Genomic DNA, 25,699 nt, shown 5'->3' with positions numbered 1-25,699 from the left:
TTGCATCACGAATACCATTCAAAATGCCAGCTATTTATATGAAAATGTTATATGGAATAAATCCACAGCAGCTACAGAACTAGTGACTCATCAGCTTAAAAACTGAATTATGTTTTTATTAGGAAATACATTTTGGCTTATGTTACATTTTACTTTTTGATGAAATTCTAGTTTTTTTCCTCTTAGTGAATATAAGTTTTATGATGAGAAAATTAATATTAATTATTTAAATACATCATTGTTTGTGAGCAAGTTAGAAAAAGTACAGAAGAGGCTTTTCCTTCCTTTTCCTGAATCCTGGAGATACAGTGAAGTGAAGTGAAGTCGCTCAGTCATGCCCAACTCTTTGCGACCCCGTGGACTGTAGCCTACCAAGATCCTCCCTCCATGGGATTCTCCAGGCAAGATTGTCCAGTACTCTTGTTGGAGATACAGTACAGTGTTTTAAATAATGGTATACAATACCTAGGAGAGTTCTTTGGGGAATTAATATAAATCAAATCTTGATTATGAATTTTGATCACCTAAAGTGGACACAAAGAGATCAAACCAGTCATCCTAAAGGACATCAGTCCTAACTATCCACTGGAGGGATTGATGCTGAAGCTGAAACTCCAGTACTTTGGCCACCTGATGCCAAGAACTGACTCCTTGGAAAAGATCCTGATGCTGGGAAAGATTTAAGGCAGGAGGAGAAGGGGACAACAGAGGATGAGATTATTGGATGGCATCACTGACTCAATGGACATGAATTTGAGCAAGCTCTGGGATGGACAGGGAAGCCTGGCGTGCTGCTGTCCATGGGGTCGCAAAGAGTCAGACATGACTGAGCAACTGAACTGAACTGAAAGTGGACACAATCTTATGGTTCCTTAATTTTTAACATCTGGAGAATTCTTGGGATATACTGTTTAGGCCTCAGATGAGTTTAATCTTCTTTCCATTTGCTGCATATTTTTATGTGGAGAGATTTTTGCGAAGAGTCAGACACCACTGAGCATGCAGGCTAAAAGAAAAAAAAGAAGACCAAAAACACTTTGGCCTCTTGCCCCATCTGCTGTTCATTTCAATACATGAGATGAAGTGAGTTTCTTAATTGATAAATGGCATCTGGATCTGTTTTCTTTATTGTACCCTGGGCTTAATTTGCTTTTCCTTCTCACATTGCCCTAGGCCAGGGTGAGTGACCAGTTTTGGATAAGTGCATCTGTTCTTCAGATTCAAAATTTTCTTTGCTGGACTTCCTCAAGTATAGAGTATCTATGTGTCTTACGGGTGGTGGTAGTGTGGGAGGAGGGAAGATAGTAAGTCTTTTGATTATAGAACTAAATCCATATTTTCCAAAAAGCTTATAAAAATAAAGCCAAATTTTAATTTCCATCTATCTATCTTTCTCCTCTGTCTTATTCCTCAGTTTTTTCCTAAAAGCAGCAGAAGGTAGGAATGCTGCCAAATCTCAACATTTCCTGTAATAATGAAGTAGGTGTGTGGAGGCTACCATCCATTTCATAAATGATGTAGTGAATAATGCCTTACTTAAAGAGAATAAGGCTTTTTCTGGAATGTTAATTCAGACCAAGACATGCCTGCCCAGTGGCATTATTGGTACTTATCCAGAAGCTCCAGATCTCATTATTAGGCATCTTCTAAGGATTCTGTCCTAGGAAATACACAAACTTCTTACTAAGTTACTAAAATACATCCTGGACAAAGGAATTAGTGAAACTCTTCTCTTTATTCGGCCTCTTCTCCTTCTTCCTCTTTTCTTCTCATCAATATCTAGTCCTGGAGATATAAGTTAAGGGATGGATTGGGAAAATATACATAGGGTAGATTCATATAAAATCCACTTTTAATAAATGTAATGAGAAATAGCAATGGCCTGTCTATTATTCCGTCCCGCAGTGAGATTCTCCCAGCAATGGATGTAACTTGTTCTCATTTTTATTTCTCATTATGACTGCTTGTACTTTCCTACCCATCTCATACCATTTTGAATTTTCCTAAAGTCTTTGAAAAATAATGTTATAAAACAACAACAGCAATAACAACAAGCAGATATGATGAACAAAAATGACATTTATAATAAATAATCTAATTAGTAGGGATTCAAGTAGGATGAATGCCTCTTTGGTTTATAGACTTTTTAGTATAAATAAAATTTATTGAAGTAGTACCAAATTCTTCCACTACGCCATTCACTGGAGAAGAAAATATTCTAAAAAGAGCTTTTTGATAAAATTGTCTTTATGAGCATTGGTTATAAAGTCTTGAAATTGGGGTTATCTTATATTGTATGTTAGATGTTTGAAGATTATTTTGGTAAAAGATATATCAAAAGAGATAATTCCTTGCAAAGCAAAACATCTTTAATCACTATTGAAAGGCTCATTAATGAGTCAATAAATGTAGAGGACTAATTACATCAGAATCAGTTCAGTTCAGTTCAGTCGCTCAGTTGTGTCCGACTCTTTGCGACCCCATGAATCGCAGCACGCCAGGCCCCCTGTCCATCCATCACCAACTCCTGGAGTTTACCCAAACTCATGTCCATCGAGTCGGTGATGCCATCCAGCCATCTCATGCTCTGTTGTCCCCTTCTCCTCCTGCCCCAAATCCTTCCCAGCATCAGGGTCTTTTCTAATAAGTCAACTCTTCGCATGAGGTCGCCAAAGTATTGGAGTTTAGCCTCAGCATCAGCCTTCCAAAGAAATCCCAGGGCTGATCTCCTTCAGAATGGACTGCTTGGATCGCCTTGCAGTCCAAGGGACTCTCAAGAGTCTTCTCCAACACCACAGTTCAAAAGCATCAATTCTTTGGCGCTCAGCCTTCTTCACAGTCCAACTCTCACATCCATACATGACCACTGGAAAAACCATAGCCTTGACTAGACAAACCTTTGTTGGCAAAGTAATGTCTCTGCTTTTGAATATGCTATCTAGGTTGGTCATAACTTTCCTTCCAAGGAATAAGCGTCTTTTAATTTCATGGCTGCAGTCACCATCTACAGTGATTTTGGAGCCCCCCAAAATAAAGACTGACACTGTTTCCACTGTTTCCCCATCTATTTCCTATGAAGTGATGGGACCAGATGCCATGATCTTCGTTTTCTGAATGTTGAGCTTTAAGCCAACTTTTTCACTCTCCTCTTTCACTTTCATCAAGAGGCTTTTTAGTTCTTCTTCATTTTCTGCCATAAGGGTGGTGTCATCTGCATACCTGAGGTTATTGATATTTCTCCTGGCAATCTTGATTCCAGCTTGTGCTTCTTCCAGTCCAGCATATCTCATGATGTACTCTGCATATAAGTTAAATAAGCAGGGTGACAATATACAGCCTTGACATACTCCTTTTCCTATTTGGAACCAGTCCATTGTTCCATGACCATTTCTAAGTGTTGCTTCCTGACCTGAATATAGGTTTCTCAAGAGGCAGGTCAGGTGGTCTGATATTCCCATCTCTTTAAGAACTTTCCACAGTTTATTGTAATCCACACAGTCAAAGGATTTGGAATAGTCAATAAAGCAGAAATCGATGTTTTTCTGAAACTCTCTTGCTTTTTCGATGATCTAGTGGATGTTGGCAATTTGATCTCTGGTGCCTCTGCCTTTTCTAAAACCGGCTTGAACATTGGAAGTTCACAGTTTACATATTGCCGAAGCTTGGCTTGGAGAATTTTGAGCATTACTTTACTAGTGTATGAGATGAGTGCAATTGTGAGGTAATTTGAACATTCTTTGGCATTGCCTTTTTTTGGGATTGGAATGAAAACTGACCTTTTCCAGTCCTATGGCCATTGCTGAGTTTTCCAAATTTGCTGGCATATTGAGTGCTGCACTTTCACAGCATCATCTTCCAGGATTTGAAATAGTTCAACTGGAATTCCATCACCTCCACTAGCTTCGTTCGTAGTGATGCTTTCTAAGGCCCACTTGACTTCACATTCCAGGATATCTGGCTCTAGGTGAATGATCACACCATTCTGATTATCTGGGTCGTGAAGATCTTTTTTGTACAGTTCTTCTGTGTATTCTTGCCGCTGGGATTGCCAAATATCAAATGATTTTAAGGAGAAGATACATTACTACTGAGGCAGCTAAACTATCCTTTTAATATAGAGAGATATATTCTATTAATTTTTCAAGACAGTCATTTGAACTTGCATTTAGAAAGGCCAGTGACATTTTCTTCACATTACTTAATATGGAATGTATGTTAATAGGTGGTAGATATATTATTATTCTTAAAAATTTAAACCCATTCTTAAAAATAAAGAAACAGTAAGTCATTAAAATATAAACTAAAAGAAAAATTTAGAAGAAGTACACATATCCAAACATAGGTTTTTCTTCTATACCTTGGGAAAGGAAATCTAATTGTTTTAAAATATCTGACAAAGCCTCGCAGTGGCTGACTCCTCCTACAGATTTTCATTCCTACGGTGTAATTTTTTTTCCCCTTCGTACATCACATTCTTGGCATACTGAACACTTTTCAGTTCTTCAAACCCACTCTAGTTTTCCTGACCTCGAGGGCTTGAATCTAGGGATCCTTATGAAATATTCTGCCAAGAGTGCTCCCCCTTCACGGTTTACTGGGAAAACTCCCAACTTTTGAGGGCTAGTGTCATCTTAAGTGTCATTTCCTCAGTGAGGTCATCTCTTCCCACACTCACATGACTCCCTTGCTAGAACAGCTAAAAATCTGTGATTCTTATGTTGAAGTATGGTCTTCCCAGGTGGCACTAGTGGTAAAGAACCCACCTGCTAATACGGGAGGCATAGGAGACGTGTGTTTAATCCCTGGGTTGGGAAGATCCCCTGGAGGAGGGCTTGGAAACCCACTCCAATATTCTTGCCTGGAGAAGTCCATGGACAGATGGGCCTGGTGGGCTACAGTCTATGAGGTCACAAAGAGTAGGGCATGACGTAAACGACTTAGCATGCAGGCATAGTCAGTCACTAATAAATTCAAGGGACACAAAGGGCCCTCAGTATTTACACTCTTTATTAGAACCCTAAATGATCAAGTCAACAAGTATTTTGACTATTTGATCTGTGCTTCCCTGATAGCTAAGTTGATAAAGAATTTGCCTGCAATGCAGGAGACCCCTGGTTTGATTCCTGGGTCGGGAAGATCCCCTGGTGAAGGGATAGGCTACCCACTCCAGTCTTCTTGGGCTTCCCTGGTGGCTCAGCTGGTAAAGAATCTGCCTGCAATGCGGAAGACCTGGGTTTGATCCCTGGGTTGGGAAGATCCCCTGGAGAAGGGAAAGGCTACCCACTCCAGTATTCTGGCCTGCAGAATACAGTCCATGGGGCTGCAAAGAGTCAGACATGACTGAACGACTGTCACATGAAAGTCTAGTACACGTTTTCTGGAGGAGAAAATGGCAACCTGTTCCAGTATTCTTACCTAAAAAATTCCATGAAAAGAGGAGCTTGGTGGGCTACAGTCTGTGGGGCCACAAAGAATCTGACATGACTGAGCAATTGCGCACACGTGCACAGTACAAATTTTAAAATAATTTTGAGTCATGAATAATTCTCAAACTTAATGTAAAGAGTTATATTTTCAGAGATACTCTTATATTTTATCATCTAAAGTTTCTATGAGAGATAGACTTTGTTAACTTGCCAAAACTGTAAAACTGATAGATTAAAAGTAAAATTTTACTTCGTGTGGTTTTTTTAAGTTTCTATAATCTGGTGGTTAAGTGGTAAAGAATCTGCCCACCAGTATAGGAAAGGCAAGTTCAATTCCTGGGTCAGGAAGATTCCCTGGAGAAGAAACGGCTACCCACTCCAGTATTCTGGCCTGAGAAATCTCATGGACAGAGGAGACTAGTGGACTATAGTTCATGGGGTCATGAAGAAGAGTTGGACACAACTCAGCAACTAAACAACAACTGCAACAAATACTTTTGATTAGAAGTTTGGAAAAGAGGTGGGTAGATAATTGATTATTTTTAGCATAATAACATGATTCCAGGAATTTTAAAGATAAATTTAAGGCCAAATATGACACCAATATTCACCATTTATTCAACAAATGTGTATTGAGCATCTTTCATGTACCAGCTGGCCAAGAATCTGAGAATCTGGCTGATCTCTGAGAATCAGTTCTCCCATTAATCAATCCATCTAATAATCAATTCACCCAGTTCAATCAGTTCACTTACAAGAGTTATTGGCAATTGTTTCCTACCATCTCTTCAGCTATAATATTGTCAGCATATATTCTACACTGCAATTTTCTGCACTAGAATTAGGTAGATTATCTATGTTTGTTCAGTTCTTATTACTCTTGTCCTTAGTTACTCCTTTTGCTTTTTATGCTCTTTATTTTGAGAGATTCTGGTTTTATAATTAAAATTATTTCAAAAGTTATTTTTGTTATTCAGACTGTACAAAGATCAATGTAAACTTGAAATTATAAGAATATCCTCTTCTTTTATCTGAGTTGTTGGGAATCATGACCTCAGGCCTGACTTCCATGGGATAGTCCTTGGAAATGCTTTCCAGGAAGATTTAAATCACTTTGATCAAGTTTGTCCTATAAACTTTCATTGCTTTGTGCAGCTACCTAGGGATGGAGTGGTTGAAATAGTTTTTTTTGAACTTGGGATTGCAACCTCCAGAAAGTGTTAAAAGAGACTGTGGAAGAGGAGACTGAGATGGATTAAGCATTTTCTACATGGTTTTACATTTATTAAACCCTCTTTTCATTCCTCAACCTGTCAAGAAACTGACTTTCTCTCCAATGTATAGCTGAGGAAACTAAAGTTTGAGGAGGTTAAAGAACTTGGCTCACCTTTTTCTTCCCCTTTATTCTTTACCCTCTGCTATTTTGCATCTGCCAGAAATAGCAAGAGATGGATCTCAGAAACACCAGCAATCGATTGAATCCTCATGCTTGGATTCTCATTTGCCTTCTTCATCTCCTTCCAGCTGGAGAACTTTTCTACTTTGTAGAGCTTGTGAGATTAGATTGAGGCAGCTGAGAAAATTCAGGGTAGTCTTTTTAATTTAAAGATTAAAATTACATCTGCTGAGTACCTTTTGCCATGTAACGTAACATACCCATAGGTTCCAAGGGTTAGGTCATGGATGTTTTGGGTAACTATTACCTACTGTAGACAGAAGGGGAGGAGAAAAGGGAGAAACTTTTCTCACTTTGGAAGTGTATTTGAGGGAATTCTTGACATTTTTTATGGTAATATTTAGTGTAAGTACAAGGATCTCTGTTTAATGATTGTTTACCACAAATTGGAATTTGTGGGTAAATAAATATACAGAACTATAGTGTAGGGTTTATCTTCCATTTCTGGTGTAGGCTGGTCTTACTTTCTTAGTTCTAATTTATACCTTGGCAAGTGTAATTAAAGTTTGGATTTTTTTTTGCTTACCCATTTGGAATACATTTTCCTTGATTGCTACAGATTTTTGGTTTATTGTAGTTTCATTTGGATTACTGTGGTGATTAACATCATGGATGAGCACAGAGTTTGGAAATTTCTAAGTATCGCTTCTAAAGATCTGAAAATTGATGGAGCAGTTTATTGGCAGGAATAAGTTACAAATGGCAACATATATATATATATATATATATATATATATGTATATATATTTGGAAAAATCACTTTTTTCTTGAGGAATAAGGTTTTGAATTGGTTTTCAGAGTGTTTGGTCTTTGGAGAGGTCCCTATGATTTTAGGAAACACTGTAATTGTATCTTCAAATTAAATGTCACTTAGGCCTTTGATATCATGCTTTCTAAGCTCTTTAATTTAGAAATAACCTTAGCAGTACTGCAAAGAATCCAAATAGTTCAAGGTTAAATAGTGTGTGATTGTGATGTCAGCAATGCCTCAACTCTGCTTCTCCAAAAAAATGTCCTCTTCCATGGCTTCCTTTCCTACTTCAATAGAAAAATATTGACATAAATTAAGAGTGAGCACCGAGCTGCTCTTTGGGGAACTGCCCCATCTCTTTTTCCTGTACTGACATTAAAATCATCCATTTCATTTCGCCTGGAGACAAAATCTGCTATATCAGGTTTCCATCTACATTTTGCCTGAGAAAAAATGTGGAAGACAGCTGTTTCATGTTGAGATGGATCCAATTTCTACTAAGTATGTCTGCAGAGCTTTTGGGGGTTTATTTTTAACTCTGACAGAATTAACTTCAAGTAAGACATAATGAACATGACTGTCCCTATCTAATTTTCTGAACAATGTGTGGTCACCTATGCCTTTGAGGGCACAGTAGAAGTGTACACTCTCAAGTAAACCAGAAAAATATTATTTCAGGGTAACATAATGCGTCTGTTCAGTTCTTGCTACAATCAACAATTGACCAATACTTTCATTATTTGACTAAGAATTTCAAAGAAGTTATTAGTTCATTTAAATCAGCACACCTATGTTATATATAAAGCCTCTACTCTAGGCATTGTTCAGTTTATATGTTAGGTTATAGTTGGTGGTGAGAAGGTGAGGTGTAAAGCGGGAAGCAATATTGCATTTAACTCCATCGAAAGGTTGTAGGCTTGTGAGATTAGGATCCATGTTTGGGCTTCAGGGGCACTTAGACATTCTTTATATGATCTTATTGGAGAAGGAGCTAACAGTGCTTAAACATTGTTAAGCACTAAAAATATTAAGCATTAAAAAATGAAGTCCAATTTCCTCTTACCTCATTCACTCTATCTGCATTGAATCACCCACATGCATTGTGTGGTATGACTACGTGGGCATATACCTGTGTTGGCAGTGAGGGCAGGAATTAAATATTCTGCTCCTGTTCCCTGCTGCACTTTGAAAAGAAGAAGAGACAAACCCTGGCCCCAAAGCAGGACAGAGTTGAGTTAAAATCATGGCTACCTTGTCTATACCTGTGAAACCTTCCATGAGAAAATGGAGTTAATAATAGTGAGGACTGGAGATCATTTGGTTGGGAAGATCCCGTGGAGAAGGAAATGGCAGGCCACTCCAGTATTCATGCCTGGGAGATCCCATGGGCAGGGGAGCCTGGGAGCCAGTTGCAAAGAGTCGGACATGACTAAGTGACTAAACAACAACCAGCCTGAACACTTTTGGTCCCGCTGTAGACAGTTAATTATAAGTACTTATTATTATCGTCATCATTACAAAAATCCTCCTATCACTATTTAATCAATGTTTTCCATTTGTGGGAAACATATATATATAGAAACAGAGTCGTTCTTTATTATTATTTAAGAAACCATGTTTAGAGCCCCACACTGCAGGTGGCTTCCTGAGCACAATGGACTCAGAGGGTGTAGGTGTTGTTGTCAGTAGGAGCTTTTAGAGCTCAGCTCTATCTTTGTTGTTTATTAATCTGCTACCATGGCAACAGGTATTTAATCCTTAAAAACAAGAAAATGGCTTTCAACAAAACACTGTTTCAAATTATATGGTGGCGGTGGGCAGTATTTGTTTCTTTAAAAATAATATGATTTTTAAGTGACTAACCTCATTTTTGGCAATCTGATTTGAGTTTCCATGGAAACAGAAGTGACAGCTGAGATCTCCAAGCTCTTGTAACTTGTGGGGTTCAGGTTAAGTCTGGAAAATATCAGTTGTCCCAAGGCACCTTGAGGAGCCAACAGAAATAATAGTCAACTGAGCTTTGGGGAAAAGGAAGGAAAAACAATAAATCAAACACTTACAAATTGTATCTGCACAATGCCATGAGTCTGAGAAAAGCACATGTGATAGCTAAGTAGAGAGAGACTCATGGACATAATTCAGGGCTACAGGTTTAGTATGTGGCTTTACCTCATACTAAACACCTTTTTTATGAGTGGCTAAGCAACTTATCTATTTACAATGTATTTTTTAAATACCAGGTAGAGGAATATTAGGGAAGGCTAAAAGAATGGCAGATTAATGAAATATCCTATAATGGTTCTATTATTTACTAGCATAAGAACTAACTATGAAAAAAGAAAATTAAAGGAAAATGTAAAAGTCAAATTATAAAAACATGTGACACAAGCTCAAGTATTTCTTAGGGGTTTTTTTATTATTAATCTTTGTAGAGATGTTTCTAATTCTGCATATTTGACAATGGCATACCTCCCAAGCTGGGTGATATGAAGGAACTTTTTACTGTCTTTAGAAAGACTTGTTCGGAGAAGGCAATGGCACCCCACTCCAGTACTTTTGCCTAGAAAATCCCATGGACGGAGGAGCCTGATAGGCTGCAGTCCATGGGGTCGCTAAGAGTTGGACACGACTGAGCGACTTCCCTTTCACTTTTCACTTTCATGCATTGGAGAAGCAAATGGCAACCCACTCCAGTGTTCTTGCCTGGAGAATCCCAAGGATGGGGGAGCCTGGTGGGCTACCGTCTATGGCGTCGCACAGAGTCGGACACAACTGAAGCAACTTAGCAGCAGCAGCAGCAGCAGCAGCAAGACTTGTTAGTAGTACCACATCACATTGGAGAGGGAATCAAATGAGAATTCACTTCTTGAGTATCTAACATACTCTAAAAGACAACTTTTTTTTTCAACTCAAGTTCTTTGTAAGTATGTGGGTGTTTGCTGGCACTGTTTTACTCCCTACAAGAAGAGCTGTATCTCTGAATTGCTGTGTGAGAGGTGGGACTCATACAGTCTAGGCTGCTCTGATCCTCTACTGAAAACCTTATTTGAGATATATAGGTATTTATAAATTTTTCTTTAAAAGTATTAAAAAGGTTTTCCATAAATGATTTTTTTGAAGAAAGCAAAAGATTTGGTTGAGAAGGACTAAGTTTGTGGCATGAGCAATATAAAGTTTCTGAATTTTTAAGCCTAAATAGATACACAGCAAATGGAATGCAATATTTAGACTAAAATATAACTTCACTTTTTATCCCACTAAGGAATGATATTATTTATAGGAAAATTTTATTAATTACTTTTCTGATTATAAAAAATATGCATGCTTTTAAAAATATTTTATTTTATTTTTTTTTATTTAATTTTATTTTTTAACTTTACAATATTGTATTGGTTTTGCCATATGTCAAAATGAATCCACCACAGGTATACATGTGTTCCCCATCCTGAACCCTCCTCCCTCCTCCCTCCCCATAGCATCCCTCTGGGTCGTCCCAGTGCACCAACCCCAAGCATCCAGTATCGTGCATCGAACCTGGACTGGTGACTCGTTTCATATATGATATTACACATGTTTCAAGAAGATGAAAGCCATCCATGATCTAACCACTTAGTGTTTACATGTAAAGCATACACTATCACATGTATTTTTATACCAATTTTCAGTTAAATGTAATAATAATATCCTTTCACCTATGTACCTTCAAGTGTATATATACTTGTATAAATTTATAACATATTTTTTCTGATCTACTTTATTTTTCAACAAATATTTTCTTTTTATTTAAATTTTGTAAAGTTTAATTTTATCATTTAAAAATTATGATAAGAACACTTAACATGAGATCAATTCTCTTGACAAATATTTAAGTGTACAATACAGTATTGTTAACTTTAAGCACAGTGTTAACAGCAGATCTATAGAGGTTTATGCCCATTGATTGGCATTTTCCATTTCCTTCTACACTCTGCACCTGGAACCCACCATTTTACTCTCTGATTCTATGAGTCTGAATACTTTAGATATGTCATTGAAGTGGAATCATGTGGTGTTTGTTCTTATGTACTGGTTTATTTCCCTTAGCATTACATCTACAAGCTTCATCACTGTTGTGTATTGCAGGATTTCCTTCTTTTTTAAGGGTGAATAACATTCCATTGGATTTCCCTGGTGGCTCAGTAGTAAAGAATCTGCCTCTATGCAGATGTTCAATCCTTGGATCGGGAAGACCTCCTGGAGAAGGAAATGGCAACCCACTCCAGTGTTCTTGCCTTGAGAATCCCAGGGACGGGGGAGCCTGGTGGGCTGCTGTCTATGGGGTCTCACAGAGTCGGACATGACTGAAATGACTTAGCAGCAGCAGCAGCAGCAGCTGCCAGTACTCTTGCCTGGGAAATCCCATGGAAAGAGGAATCTGGTGGATGCAAAAGAGTTGGACATGACTTAGTGACTAAACAACAACAACAAATATTCCATTGTAGGTATATACCACGGTTTCTTTATCTGTTCATCCACTGATAGACGTTTAGATTATTTCCAGATCTGTGGCTATTGCAATGCTGCAGTGAACATGGGAGTGTTCATAGCTCTTGAGATCATGACTTCAGTTCTTTTATATACATACCCAGAAGTGAGAATGCTGGATCGTGTGGTAGTTCCCTTTTCAATTTTTGGAGAAACTTCCATACTGTTTTCCACAGTGGCTGTACCATTTTGCACTCCCATTAATAAGGTTCCAGTTTCTCCACATCCTTATCAACATTTTATGCCTCCCCCCCCTTTTTTTTTTTATAATAACCATTCTAACAAGTGTGAGGTAATATTTCATGGTGGTTTTAGTTTGCATTTCTCTGATGGTAAGTGATGTTGAGCATTTTTTCAAATACTTACTTGCCATATGTATATCTTATCTGGGGAAATGTCTATTGAATGCCTTTGTCCATTTTTAAATTGGGTTACTTGTGTTTTTACTATTGAAATGTAGGAGTTCTATGTATTTCGATAGTAACCTCTTACAGATACAGGGTTTACAGGTATTTCTCCCTTTCCATAGATTGTCTTTCATTGTGTTGACTGTTTTCTTTGCTTCACAGAAGCTTTTTAGTTTGGTGTAATCCTGTTTGTTTTTGCTTCTGTTTCCTGTGCTTTTTGATATCGTACCTAAGAAGTCATTGCCAAGACCAACATCATGAAGCTTTTCACCTATGTTTTATTCTAGGAATTTTACGTTCCAGGTTTTATGTTTAAGTCTTTAATCTATTTTGAGGTCATTTTTGTGTGGTGCAAAAGAATGATCTAATTTTATTCTTTTGCTTATGGATATTCTTTTTTTTAATTTGTTTTTAATTGGAGTATCATTGCTTTATAATATTGTGTTAGTTTCTCTTGTACAGTGTCGTGATTCAGCTATATGTATACATATGTCTCCTCCCTCTTGAGTCTTTCTCTCACTCCTCTGCATCCTACCCCTGTACATCACCACAGTGCACCTAGATGAGCTCCTTCTATTTGTTTTACACTTGGTAATGTATATACATCAATGCTATTCTCTTAGTTCTTACCACCATTTCCAACACCATTTGTTGAAGGGACTATCCTTTCCCCATGGCAACACTTTTTTCTTTTTTACAGCTGAATTATATGTATGTATATGTATTTACAAAAATCTTATATTTTTCTTTCTTTACACCCAGCATTTCATTTTATTGCCTTTTTAGCAATCTTTTCTCATTATATCAGAGTATTGCTTTATGGGCAATTGCTAAATATCCTTATGTCTGTATTTATATCTGCATCTATCTATACATCACATATTCTTTATCCATTCATCCAGTCATGCACACTTAGGTTGTTTCTATATCTTGATTTATTGTAAATAATGCTGCAATGAACACAGGAATACAGATACTTCTTTGAGAAATGATTTTGTCTCCTTTAGATATATTCCCAGAAGTGGGACTGTTGGGTCATAAGGTCATTTTCGTATTAATTTTTTGAGGACCTTCCATACTGTTTCCATAGTGGCTGTGCCAGTTTGCATTTCTATCAGCTGTGCACAAGGGTTCTCTTTCCTCCATATCTTTGTGAATATTTGTGATCCTTTTTTTTTTTTTTTGATGATAGATGTCCTAACTAGTGTGAGATGATAGTTTTGATTTGTATTTCCTTGATGATTAGGGATGTTACTAGATACCTATTGACCATTCATATATCTTCTTTGGAGAAATGACTATGGAGTTCTTCAGCCCACTTTTTAATCAGGTTATTATTACTTTTTGTTTTAAGTTGCATGAGTTCAATATATATTTTGAAACAGTGGTTATGTGATTTGCAAATATCAATACCATTTGTACTTGATTCTGATTTATTTTGTATCATGGCAGAAGTATGAATATAAATATTTCTGCTCAGGATATATAATTTTTTCCCATTCTATTGTTGCATTTTTATTTGGTTTCCTAGGCTGTGCAGAAAGTTTTTGGTTTCATGTCAGTGCAGTTTAGTTGCTCAGTTGTGTCCAACTCTTTGTGACCCCATGGACTGCAGAAGCCAGTCTTCTCTGTCCATCATTAACTCCTGGAGCTTGCTCAAACTCACGTACATCAAATTGGTGATGCCATCCAACCATCTCATCCTCTGTTGTCCCCTTCTCTTCCTGCCTTCAATCTTTCCCAGCATCAGGGTCTTTTCCAAGGAGTCAGTTCTTCACATCAGGTGGTCAAAGTGGTTCAGCTTCAGCATCAGTCCTTCCAATGAATAGTCGGGATTGATTTCCTTTAGGATGAACTGGTTTGATCTTGCAGTCCAAGGGACTCTCAAGAGTCTTCTCCAACACCACAGTCCAAAAGCATCAATTCTTAGGTGCTCAGCTTTCTTTATATTCCAACTCTCACATCCATACATGAATACTGAAAAATACATGACTAGATGGACCTTTGTGGGCAAAGTAATGTCTCTGCTTTTTAATATGCTATCTAAGTGGGTCATACTGAGAAGGCAATGGCACCCCACTCCAGTACTCTTGCCTGGAAAATCCCATGGACAGAGGAGCCTGGTGGGCTGCAGTCCATGGGGTCGCTAAGAGTCGGGCACGGCTGAGCGACTTCACTTTCACTTTTCACTTTAATGCATTGGAAAAGGAAATGGCAACCCACTCCAGTATTCTTGCCTGGAGAATCCCAGGGACGGGGGAGCCTGGTGGGCTGCCATCTATGGGGTCGCACAGATTCGGACACGACTGAAGCAACTTAGCAGCTAGGTTGGTCATAGCTTTTCTTCCAAGGAACAAGCGTCTTTTAATTTCATGGCTGCAGTCACTATCTGCAGTGATTTTGGAGCCCAAGAAAATAAAATCTCTCACTGCTTCCATTGTTTCCCCATCTATTTGCCATGAAGTGATGGAACCAGATGCCATCATCTTAGTTTTCTGAATGTTGAGTTTTAAGCCAACTTTTTCACTCTCATCTTTCATGTTCAACAAAAGGCTCCTTAGTTCTACGCTTTCTGCCATAAGGGTGGTGTCATCTGCATATCTGAGGTTACTAATATTTCTCCCTGCAGTCTTGAGTCCAGCTTGTGCTTTATTCAGTGTGGCATTTCGCATAATGTACTCTGCATATAAGTTAAATAAGCAGGGTGGCAATATACAGCCTTGATGTATTCCTTTCCCAATTTGGAACAAGTCTCTTATTCCATGTCCAGTCCTATTTGTTGCTTCCTGAACTGAATACAGATTTCTCAGGAGGCAGGTCAGATGGTCTGGTATTCCCATCTCTTTCAGAATTTTCCAGTTTGTTGTGATTCACACAGTCAAAGGCTTTGGTGTAGTCAATGAAGCAGAAATAGATGCTTTTCTGGGACCCTCTTGCTTTTTTATTGATCCAACGGATGTTGGCAGTTTGATCGCTGGTTCCTCTGCATTTTCTAAAGCCAGCTTGAACATTTGGAAGTTCACGGTTCATGTATTGCTGAAGCCTGGCTTGGAGAATTTTAAGCATCACATTACTAGCGTGTGAGATGAGTGCAATCGTGTGGTAGTTTGAGCATTCTTTGACATTGCCTTTCTTTGGGATTGGAATGAAAACTGACCTTTTCCAATCCGGTGGCCACTGCTGAGTCTTCCAAATTTGCTGACATATTGAGTGCAGCACTTCCACAGCATCATCTTTTAGGATTTGAAATAGCTCCACTGGAATTCCATCACCTCCACTAGCTTTGTGCGTAGTGATGCTTCTTAAGGCCAAATTGAGTTTGCATTCCAGGATATCTGGCTCTAGTCCAGTGACCACTCCATTGTGGTTATCTGGGTCATGAAGATCTTTTTTGTACAGTTCTTCTGTGTATCCTTGCCACGTCTTCTTAACATCTTCTGCTTCTGTTAGGTCCATACCATTTCTATCCTTTATTGTGCCCATCTTTGCATGAAATGTTCCCTTGGTATCTCTAATTTTCTTGAAGAGATGTCTAGTTTTTCCCATTCTATTGTTTTCTTCTATTTCATTGCACTGATCACTGAGGAAGGCTTTCTTATCTCTCCTTGCTATTCTTTGGAACTCTGCATTCAGATGCTTATATCTTTCCTTTTCTCCTTTGCCTTTAGCGTCTCTTCTTTTCTCAGCTATTTGTAGGGTCTCTTCAGACAACCATTTTGCCTTTTTGCATTTCTTTTTCTTGGGGATGATCTTGATCATTCCCTCCTGTACAATGTCATGAACCTCCATCCATAGTTCTACAGGTACTCTGTCTATCAGATTTAATCCCTTGAATTTATTTATCACTTCCACTGTATAATTGCAAGGGATTTGATTTAGGTCATACCTGAATGGTCTAGTGGTTTTCCCTACTTTCTTCAATTTAAGTCTGAATTTGCCAATAAGGAGTTCATGATCTGAGCCACAGTCAGCTCCCAGTTTGTTTTTATGACTGTATAGAGCTTCTGCATCTTTTGGCTGCAAAAGAATATAATCAATCTGATTTCAGTATTGACCATCCAGTAATGTTCATCTGTAGAGTCATCTCTTACATTGTTGGAAGAAGGTGTTTGCTATGACCAGTGCATTCTTTTGGCTTCTGTTAGGCTTTGATGTAGTGACACTTTTTATTTTTGGGTTTGTCGTGTGTGATTTGTTTTTAATTTTAAAAACTGAATTTTTTACATAGTTTTATTGATACTATTCTTTTTCTTCATGGGTTTTGCTTTTTGATAGCATTTATAGAAAGGCTTCTTCACTCTAAGTTTATATCAATATACCCTTAGATTTTCTTCTAGTTTATAGGTTTTATTTTTCCATTTGTACTTGATTCTAATTTACTTTGATATCATGGTGGAAGTATGAATATAAATATTTCTGCTCAGGATATCTAATTTATCTGCTTTCATGTTGATTTTTCACTAATATGAAATACTTCAACTATCATTTCATTTCAGTTCAGTTCATTTCAATTCAGTCGCTCAGTCATGTCCGACTCTTTGCAACCCCATGAATCACAGCACGCCAGGCCTCCCTGTCCATCACCAAATCCCGGGGTTCACCCAGACCCACGTCCATCGAATCAGTGATGCCATCCAGCCATCTCATCCTCTGTCGTCCCCTTCTCCTCCTGCCCCCAATCTCTCCCAGCATCAGGGTCTTTTCCAACGAGTCAACTCTTCATATGAGGTGGCCAAAGTACTGGAGTTTCAGCTTCAGCATCATTCCCTCCAAAGAAATCCCAGGGCTGATCTCCTTCAGAATGGACTGCTTGGATCTCCTTGCAGTCCAAGGGACTCTCAAGAGTCTTCTCCAACACCACAGTTCAAAAGCATCAATTCTTCGGTGCTAAGCCTTCTTCACAGTCCAACTCTCACATCCATACGTGACCACAGGAAAAACCATAGCCTTGACTAGACGAACCTTTGTTGGCAAAGTAATGTCTCTGCTTTTGAATATGCTATCTAGGTTGGTCATAACTTTCCTTCCAAGGAGTAAGCGTCTTTTAATTTCATGGCTGCAGTCACCATCTGCAGTGATTTTGGAGCCCAGAAAAATAAAGTCTGACACTATTTCCACTGTTTCCCCATCTATTTGCCATGAAGTGATGGGACTGGATGCCATGATCTTCATTTTCTGAATGTTGAGCTTTAAGCCAACTTTTTCACTCTCCACTTTCACCTTCTTCAAGAGGCGTTTTAGTTCCTCTTCACTTTCTGCCATAAGGGTGGTGTCATCTGCATATCTGAGGTTATTGATATTTGTCCCGGCAATCTTGATTCCAGCTTGTGTTTCTTCCAGTCCAGCATTTCTCATGATATACTCTGCATATAAGTTAAATAAGCAGGGTGATAATATACAGCCTTGACGTACTCCTTTTCCTATTTGGAACCAGTCTGTTGTTCCATGTCCAGTTCTACATCCTTAATTTGATTTGTACATATATGGAGTCTGTGGTTTCTATTAATAAGTTTTCAAGTTTGACAGCAATATTGCACTATGTATTATAACTTGATAATATAATATCTAGTATAGAAAGTTTATTATTAATCCTTGTTTTCACAAATTTTGAGATGAAATTGAGTCCTATAATCTAGTTCCAAAGAAAAACTCTCATTTGGAGGTGGATGAAACTGGAGCCTATTATACAGAGTGAAGTAAGCCAGAAAGAAAAATACCAATACAGTATATTAATGCATATATATGGAATTTACAAAGATGGTAACAATAATCCTGTATGCGAGACAGCAAAAGAGACACAGATGTATAGAACAGTCTTTTGGACTCTGTGGGAGAGGGCGAGGGTGGGATGATTTGGGAGAATGGCATTGAAACATGTATAATATCCTATATGAAACGAATTGCCAGTCCAGGTTCGATGCAGGATACAGGATGCTCAGGGCTGGTGCACTGGGATGACCCAGAGGGATGGTACGGGCAGGGAGGTGGGAGGGGGAGTTCAGGATGGGGAACACGTGTACACCCGTGGCGGATTCATGTTGATGTATGGCAAAACCAATACTATATTGTAAAGTAATTAGCCTCCAATTAAAATAAATTTAAATTAAAAAAATAAAATAAAAATAAAAAAAGAAAAACTCTCATTTGGATTTCGATCAGGATTGCATTAAATTATATATAAATAATCTATGTATTGTAGATTAATTTGGAGAAAGCTGATATATTTACAATATAAATGCTTCCTATCTGGAAACGTGGGTAGTACTACATTTTTGACTCTTCTTTTATTTCCATTAGTAATTTTATTTATCTTTCCTTAAACCCAGTGTTTTATTTTTTTGCCCGTTTAGGACTCTTTCTTCATTATAGTAGGAGCATTACTTTATGGACAATTGCCTTTTCCAACACTGAGTTATCTGTTCCTGAACTCCACCACTCATATCATCTGGGATTTGCTATTTACCTGCTCATTTTCACCAATTAGTAGCAAACCTGGCAACGGTCTGCATTTACCGGAAGTTCTCACAGAATCACACGGTCATGGGAGAATGGCATTTCTACAGTGAGAGAGGGAAAATTCCAGTTGTTTGTCCTTCTTTTTGGTCCAGTAGTCAATTAGTTCCTGAGATAAATTGTTCTGGCTCACATATTGCAATTTTATGGGGACTGTGGGGTATGAATTTAGGAGCGAAAGGAGGGTTCCTATGATCATTTATCTTCAAAGAGAGGACACCTTCTACTCTGAGGTCATTTCTTTTGGTTTAAGGCTCTGTCTCCAACACAAGGAAAATAACTCTTAGAGGAACAACTCCTTAAACTATTATAGCCTAGTAATGTTTTAATTTGCATGTTATTCCCATCTGGATTATTGTATAAGAGCAAGACTCTGACCATTCTTAGACACTGGACACAATTTTAATAGTGGGGTGATTGGTAGAGGACTGTAGGGAATAAGAGGACATCAAAAAGTGGCAAAGTTGGAGGGAGAGAAGTGCTCTTTTAAAGAGAGAGAGAGCAGATCTCTATGAGAAGTTAGCAGAGCTCAGAAAATGAAACTTCTTTATATTTGTAGCTTGTTCTGCCTAATTGTATAGAAAAATTGCACGAGGAATAGAGGAATAGAAGGGGTGGAGGTTATAGCTGCTTTTACAGTAAGATCCATTAAATTTCTTTCCCACTAGCCTAATCTCAGCCAACAGAAGGCATGTTTATTACTATGGAAAAGGAAGCAGCAGCAGGGCTCCCACCACATATAGAATTCTACTGTCACCAATGCAGTCATTTTTAGTGACACATTAAAACAAACATCCAGGCTATAATTACTTTGAAAAAATATCTTTCCCAACTGTAATCATTAGGATAATCATTCAATACTGCATTTTCTAATAAAATATAGCCCTTTATTCTACCTAGTAATCTATGTGGCATTATTACCGATGTGCCAAATTAAAAGAAAAAATCACTTCCAAGCAGCTACATTTAGTGTGCAGCACTCACAGCTGCCACAGGAAGCTCAGCTCACAATCAATTTGATAAATCAATCAATTTTCATTTTGTCTTCATCTCCTAGGTAACCAGAGCATCCATCCAGACCCTTGCCAAGGGAGAACATTTAAAAAGTAATATGTATTCATAATCGGTTTTCTTCTAACACTGACTTAATAAAAACACAAAAAGCTACCCATGCAGTATTTTAAATCACAGTAACACAAATATTCTTTGATTCTGGAGAGAGAGCTTGAAGGGAAACATACTATAGAATACAGCATCATTGTTTTTCAGTCTCTTATGATCTATCAGGAACAAAAACTGCACCACCTGCTTTGTCTATTATGTATTTAATGTGAATAACAAGCATCCCACTGCTAGTCATTAAAACAAATCATAAGCCATCTGACATTATACTTACAACTTGTCCCCTGCTTCTTGACTCTGAGAAAGACATAACTTGCAGGGGGAGGAAAGTATTGGGGCAAACCCTTTGATGTGAATACAAGGCATCTGGCCTCAAAGGAAGTTATTTATCTGCCTCCAAATCCCTAAAAAAGCATTATGTAAAATATAATTATAAAACAGTATTGTTGGCACAGTGTAGAGGATGAAAATTTCTAGCAGTTGCAAAAAGCATTAGGTTTTGCCTTACCTGAAACCTCTTGGTGTGTGAAGTCATGAGAAAAGTGGAACATTTGGTGTTTTAGGAATAACTCACATGCAGGAAGTCATGGATCTTGTAAAGTTTGCTGATACAATGTGACATTCAAATTCCACTGACTGCTCAGGCTCTCAGTTCTGCTAAGCCTGTGCCTTCTACCTGGATATAGCTAGTTGGCATGTTGGCTATTGTTTCCTATGGAAAGTTTTAACCGATGCTATGTAAAGGTTCAACACCAAATACACATTGGAGAACTTACATGTAAATATACAGGAGAAGACTAATATTTGCTGAACCCTATTGAAATTAAGAAAAGGAAGACTCTGAAAATAAAACAGTATGGATTAGATTATCAGTCTTTGACTTTCTATGTTACAAATACTATTTTTGTTTGACTGTTTTAAAGAACTTGGAACATAAGGTCATTGGTTTTATATCCAAGAGTAAAATAAAAGCAAAGATTAGACATAGCATGCTCTTATAGGAAAATCACTAACCTGGAAATCTTTCCTGGCTCTCCTAGGGCCCTTTGGTGGGAATTTGATGAAATTCAACTCATTTCTGTTTGGGCCTCATCTGTCAAATGAAGTGTTGATAAAGAGGACATTAAGTTTCTCCCAACTCTAAAATGCTATGGTTTTATCTAATAGACTAGGAGCACTCAAGGAGTTCCTTCCTACCCCCACATATGTACACACAGACTATGTTTATTTCGAATGCTCTAAAACTGAGGAACACATAACCAGATATTTAATACTTACAAGATTTATATTAGAATTTCAAAATAACATTTGACTGAGTATTTATAAATCATTTTTATGTCATAATTTAATGTAACCAAACACAAAACAAGCAGTGCTATGTGTTTGGATTTGAATCTCCTTGAGTTCATTTTATTTTGTACCATCCTGCATTGAGAGCCAAACTCTTATTAGCTAACAGAGGGACCCGTGATGTGTCAATTAATTCAAGGCTTTTGAGGTTATTTACAACCTGTAGTAAATTCATTCCATTTTACAAAAACAAATAGGTGCCATGGGCTAAACAGTGAGTATTCTACAAACTCATTAAGGTTCCGTTCATGAAAGAATTGAAGAATGTGTGTTGGGGGGGAGGAGGGTAAACATATAAACATTTCTGGAAACCTCTTGATTCTTCTTGGTAAACATAACAAGAGAAAGAGTGCAGATTAAATTTAACAAGATCTTTGTCTCCTACAGAGCTCTTTGTAGCTCCCTTATGGTCCTTGTTGAGGAGAATAACAGTCAGTACATAACACTTTGGGAAGTTTCAGGCCTCCTAAAACTCTTCATGAAATGCCATTATTACCCATAGTTGATCTTAATTTTAATTGTAGCCAAGCCATTATATATGTGTGTATACAATGTATTTTAATAAACATAGAAACACAATTTGAAAATGAAAGTGTTAGTCACTCAGTCATATCTGACTCTTTGCAACCCCATGGACTCCTCTATCCATGGAATTCTCCAGGCAAGAATACTAGAGTGGGTAGCCATCCCCTTCTTCAGGGGATCTTCCCAACCCAGGGATTGAACCTGGGTCTCCTGCATTGCAGGCAGATTCTTCACCATCTGAGCCACCAGGGAAGCCCAAATATAAAAACATAAAATGCTATATGTCATTGTTATTGTTCTTCAGTCACCCAGGTGTGTCCAACTCTTTGCGACCACTTGAACTGAAGCACGGCAGGCTTCCCTTTCCCTCACTGTCTGCTGGATTTTGCCTAAGTTCATGTGAATTACATTGATGATGCCATCCAGCCATCTCATCCTCTGATGTCCTCTTCTCCTTCTGTATTCAGTCTTTCCCAAAATCAGTCTTTTCCAATGAATCGGCTGTTCACATCAGGTGACCAAAATATTGGTGCTTGAGCTTCAGCATCAGAAAACTTGATGCCTTTGAACTGTGGTGTTGGCAAAGACTCTTGAGAGTCCCTTGGACAGCAAGGAGATCAAACCAGTCAATCTTTTAAAAATAATTATTTATTCATATTTTAATATTTAATATGTCATATAGTAAAATTTCTTCTGAAATGCATTGTTTTTCCTGAGGGCCCTATGTCTTTTCTTTCTCATCTGTCTGTGTTGTATGTGCCATTTCTATATTTAATCTTACCACTAAGATCAAAGTATGGGCCCTATTATTTTGGGTCCTCAACATTATGTTTTGTGAGGTTTGTCCATTTGATATGTTTATGGCTAGTTCCTTTTAACAGCTATAGAGAATTCCATTGTAGGAAGAAAACAATGTATTTAGTCATTCTTCCATGAAGTACCTTTAAGTTCTTTACGATTCTTAACTACAAACAGTGCTGAAACATTCTTTTACATGCTTTCTTCCGCACATGTGACAGGGCTTTTAGGGCAGTGATGCTTAAAGTGTGCTCTTAGACCAGCAAATTGGCATTTCCTGGGAACTTGTCAGGAATGCAGATTCCTGGGTCCTACCTTAAGGGAATTAGATGTTCTAGGGGATGGACAGTAGCCATCTATTTTAAGAAGCCCTGCACATGATTCTGTTGTATCAGCTCAGTTCAGTCACTCAGTTATTTCTGACTCTTTGCGACCCCATGGACTACAGCGCAGGCTTCCCTATCCATCATCATCTCCCAGAGCTTGCTCAGACTCATGTCCATCAAGTCATTGATGCCATTGAACCATCTCATCCTCTGTCGTCCCCTTCTCCTCCTGCCTTCAGTCTTTTCCAGCATCAGGGTCTTTTCCAATGAGTCGGTTCTTCATATCAGGTGGCCAAAGTATTGGATCTCCAGCCTCAGCATCAGTCCTTCCAATGAACATTCAGGACTGATTTTCTTTAGGATTGACTGGTTTGATCTCCTTGCAGTTCAAGGGACTCTCAAGAGTCTTCTCCAACACCACAGTCCAAAAGCATCAATTCTTAGGCGCTCAGCTTTCTTTATAGTCCAACTCTCACATCCATACATGACTACTGGAAAAACCATAGCTTTGACCACATGGACCTTTTTTGGCAAAGTAATGACTCTTCTTTATACTATGCTGTCTAGGTTTGTCATAACTTTTCTTCCAAGGAGCAAGCATCTTTTAATTTCGTGGCTGCAGTCACTATCTGCCATGATTTTAGAGCCCAAGAAAAGAAAGTCTGTCACTGTTTCCCTGTCTATTTGCCATGAAGTCATGAAGTGATGGGACCAGATGCCATGATCTTCATTTTTTGAATGTTGAGTTTTAAGCCAACTTTTTCACTGTCCTCTTTCACTTTCATCAAGAGGCTTTTTAGTTCCTCTTCACTTTCTGCCATAAGGGTGATGTCATCAAAAACTCTGAGGTTTTTGATATTTTTCCCGGAAATCTTGATTCCAGCTTATGCTTCATCCAGCCTAGCATTTCACCTGATTTACTCTGCATATAAGTTAAATAAGCAGAGTGACAATATACCGCCTTGATGTCCTCCTTTCCCAATTTGGAACCAGTCTGTTGTTCCATGTCCAGTTCTAACTCTTGTTTCTTGGCCTACATACAGGTTTCTCAGGAGGCAGGTAAGGTGGTCCGGTATTCCCATCTTTTTCAGAATTTTCCAAAGTTTGTTGTGGTCCACACAACCAAAGGCTTTGGCATAGTCAATAAAGCAGAAGTAGATAATTTTCTGGGCCTCCCTTGAGTTTTCTGTGATTCAGTAGATATTGGCAATTTAATCTCTGGTTCCTCTGCCTTTTCAAAATCCAACTTGAACATCTGGAAGTTCTTGGTTCAGGTACTATTGAAGCCTTGCTTGGAGAATTTTGAGCACTACTTTGGTAGTGTGTGAGATGAGCACAATTATATGGGACAAACAAGTCAATCTTAAAGGAAATCAGCCCTGAGTACTCATTGGAAGGACTGATGCTGAAGCTGAAAATAGTATATATTAACATTTATTTAATGTTATTTAATATATAAAATAAAAAGAAATATTCCATTTCTTCCCTTTCCTCTTCTCCTTTCTTCTCTTTCTCTGCCTGTCTTTGTCTCTCAATCTCTGTTTTTGTCTCTGTATGTTGGCTTAAAGCTCAACATTCAGAAAACGAAGATCATGGCATCTGGTCCCATCACTTCATGGGAAATAGATGGGCAAACAGTGGAAACAGTGTCAGACTTTATTTTTCTGGGCTCCAAAATCACTGCAGATGGTGACTGCAGCCATGAAATTAAAAGACGCTTACTCCTTGGAAGGAAAGTTATGACCAACCTAGATAGCATATTCAAAAGCAGAGACATTACTTTGCCAACAAAGGTTCGTCTAGTCAAGGCTATGGTTTTTCCTGTGGTCACGTATGGATGTGAGAGTTGGACTGTGAAGAAGGCTGAGCGCCAAAGAATTGATGCTTTTGAACTGTGGTGTTGGAGAAGACTCTTGAGAGTCCCTTGGACTGCAAGGAGATCCAAGCAGTCCATTCTGAAGGAGATCAGCCCTGGGATTTCTTTGGAAGGAATGATGCTAAAGCTGAAACTCCAGTACTTTGGCCACCTCATGCAAAGAGTTGACTCATTGGAAAAGACTCTGATGCTGGGAGGGATTGGGGGCAGGAGGAGAAGGGGACGACAGAGGATGAGATGGCTGGATGGCATCACTGACTCGATGGACATGAGTCTGGGTGAACTCCGGAAGTTGGTGATGGACAGGGAGGCCTGGCGTACTGCGATTCATGGGGTCGCAAAGAGTTGGACACCACTGAGCGACTGATCTGATCTGATCTGATCTGTCCACTCTTAGTAATGCTTGGGAAAAGGCATAGTGAGAATCGCTGTAAGTTTTCTGTCTTGAAAGCTGCAGATATTTTCCTACCAACTCTGTTATGTAGATCTTCTGTAGTCCTTTCTTTCCTGCATAGAAAATGCAAGAACACCCTCTTGGACTAGTTATACTGCTCCCCCTGGAGAAAATTTCAGGTCACTTTCATCTTCCAGATAACTTCGTTTCTCTCATTGGTATGTCTGGATG

The 25,699-nt window shown here is 38.4% G+C and overlaps 1 long non-coding RNA gene across 1 annotated transcript in view; it reads right to left on the bottom strand.

Annotated features, from left to right (window-relative positions):
• LOC132345456 (uncharacterized) overlaps positions 1-5,196 on the bottom strand; it is a 50,385-nt gene extending 45,189 nt beyond the window's left edge. Inside the window, exon 1 of the long non-coding RNA XR_009494771.1 lies at positions 4,764-5,196. This is a non-coding gene — a long non-coding RNA (uncharacterized lncRNA). The remainder of the gene's footprint in view (positions 1-4,763) is intronic.
• Between the last annotated feature and the right edge of the window lie 20,503 nt (positions 5,197-25,699).

This window comes from Bos taurus, chromosome 1 (assembly GCF_002263795.3).
Source record: "Bos taurus isolate L1 Dominette 01449 registration number 42190680 breed Hereford chromosome 1, ARS-UCD2.0, whole genome shotgun sequence".
Taxonomy (NCBI): Eukaryota; Metazoa; Chordata; class Mammalia; order Artiodactyla; family Bovidae; genus Bos; species Bos taurus.
The sequence above is the reverse complement of the archived record's forward strand: the minus strand, read 5'-3'. Positions and strand labels throughout refer to the sequence as shown.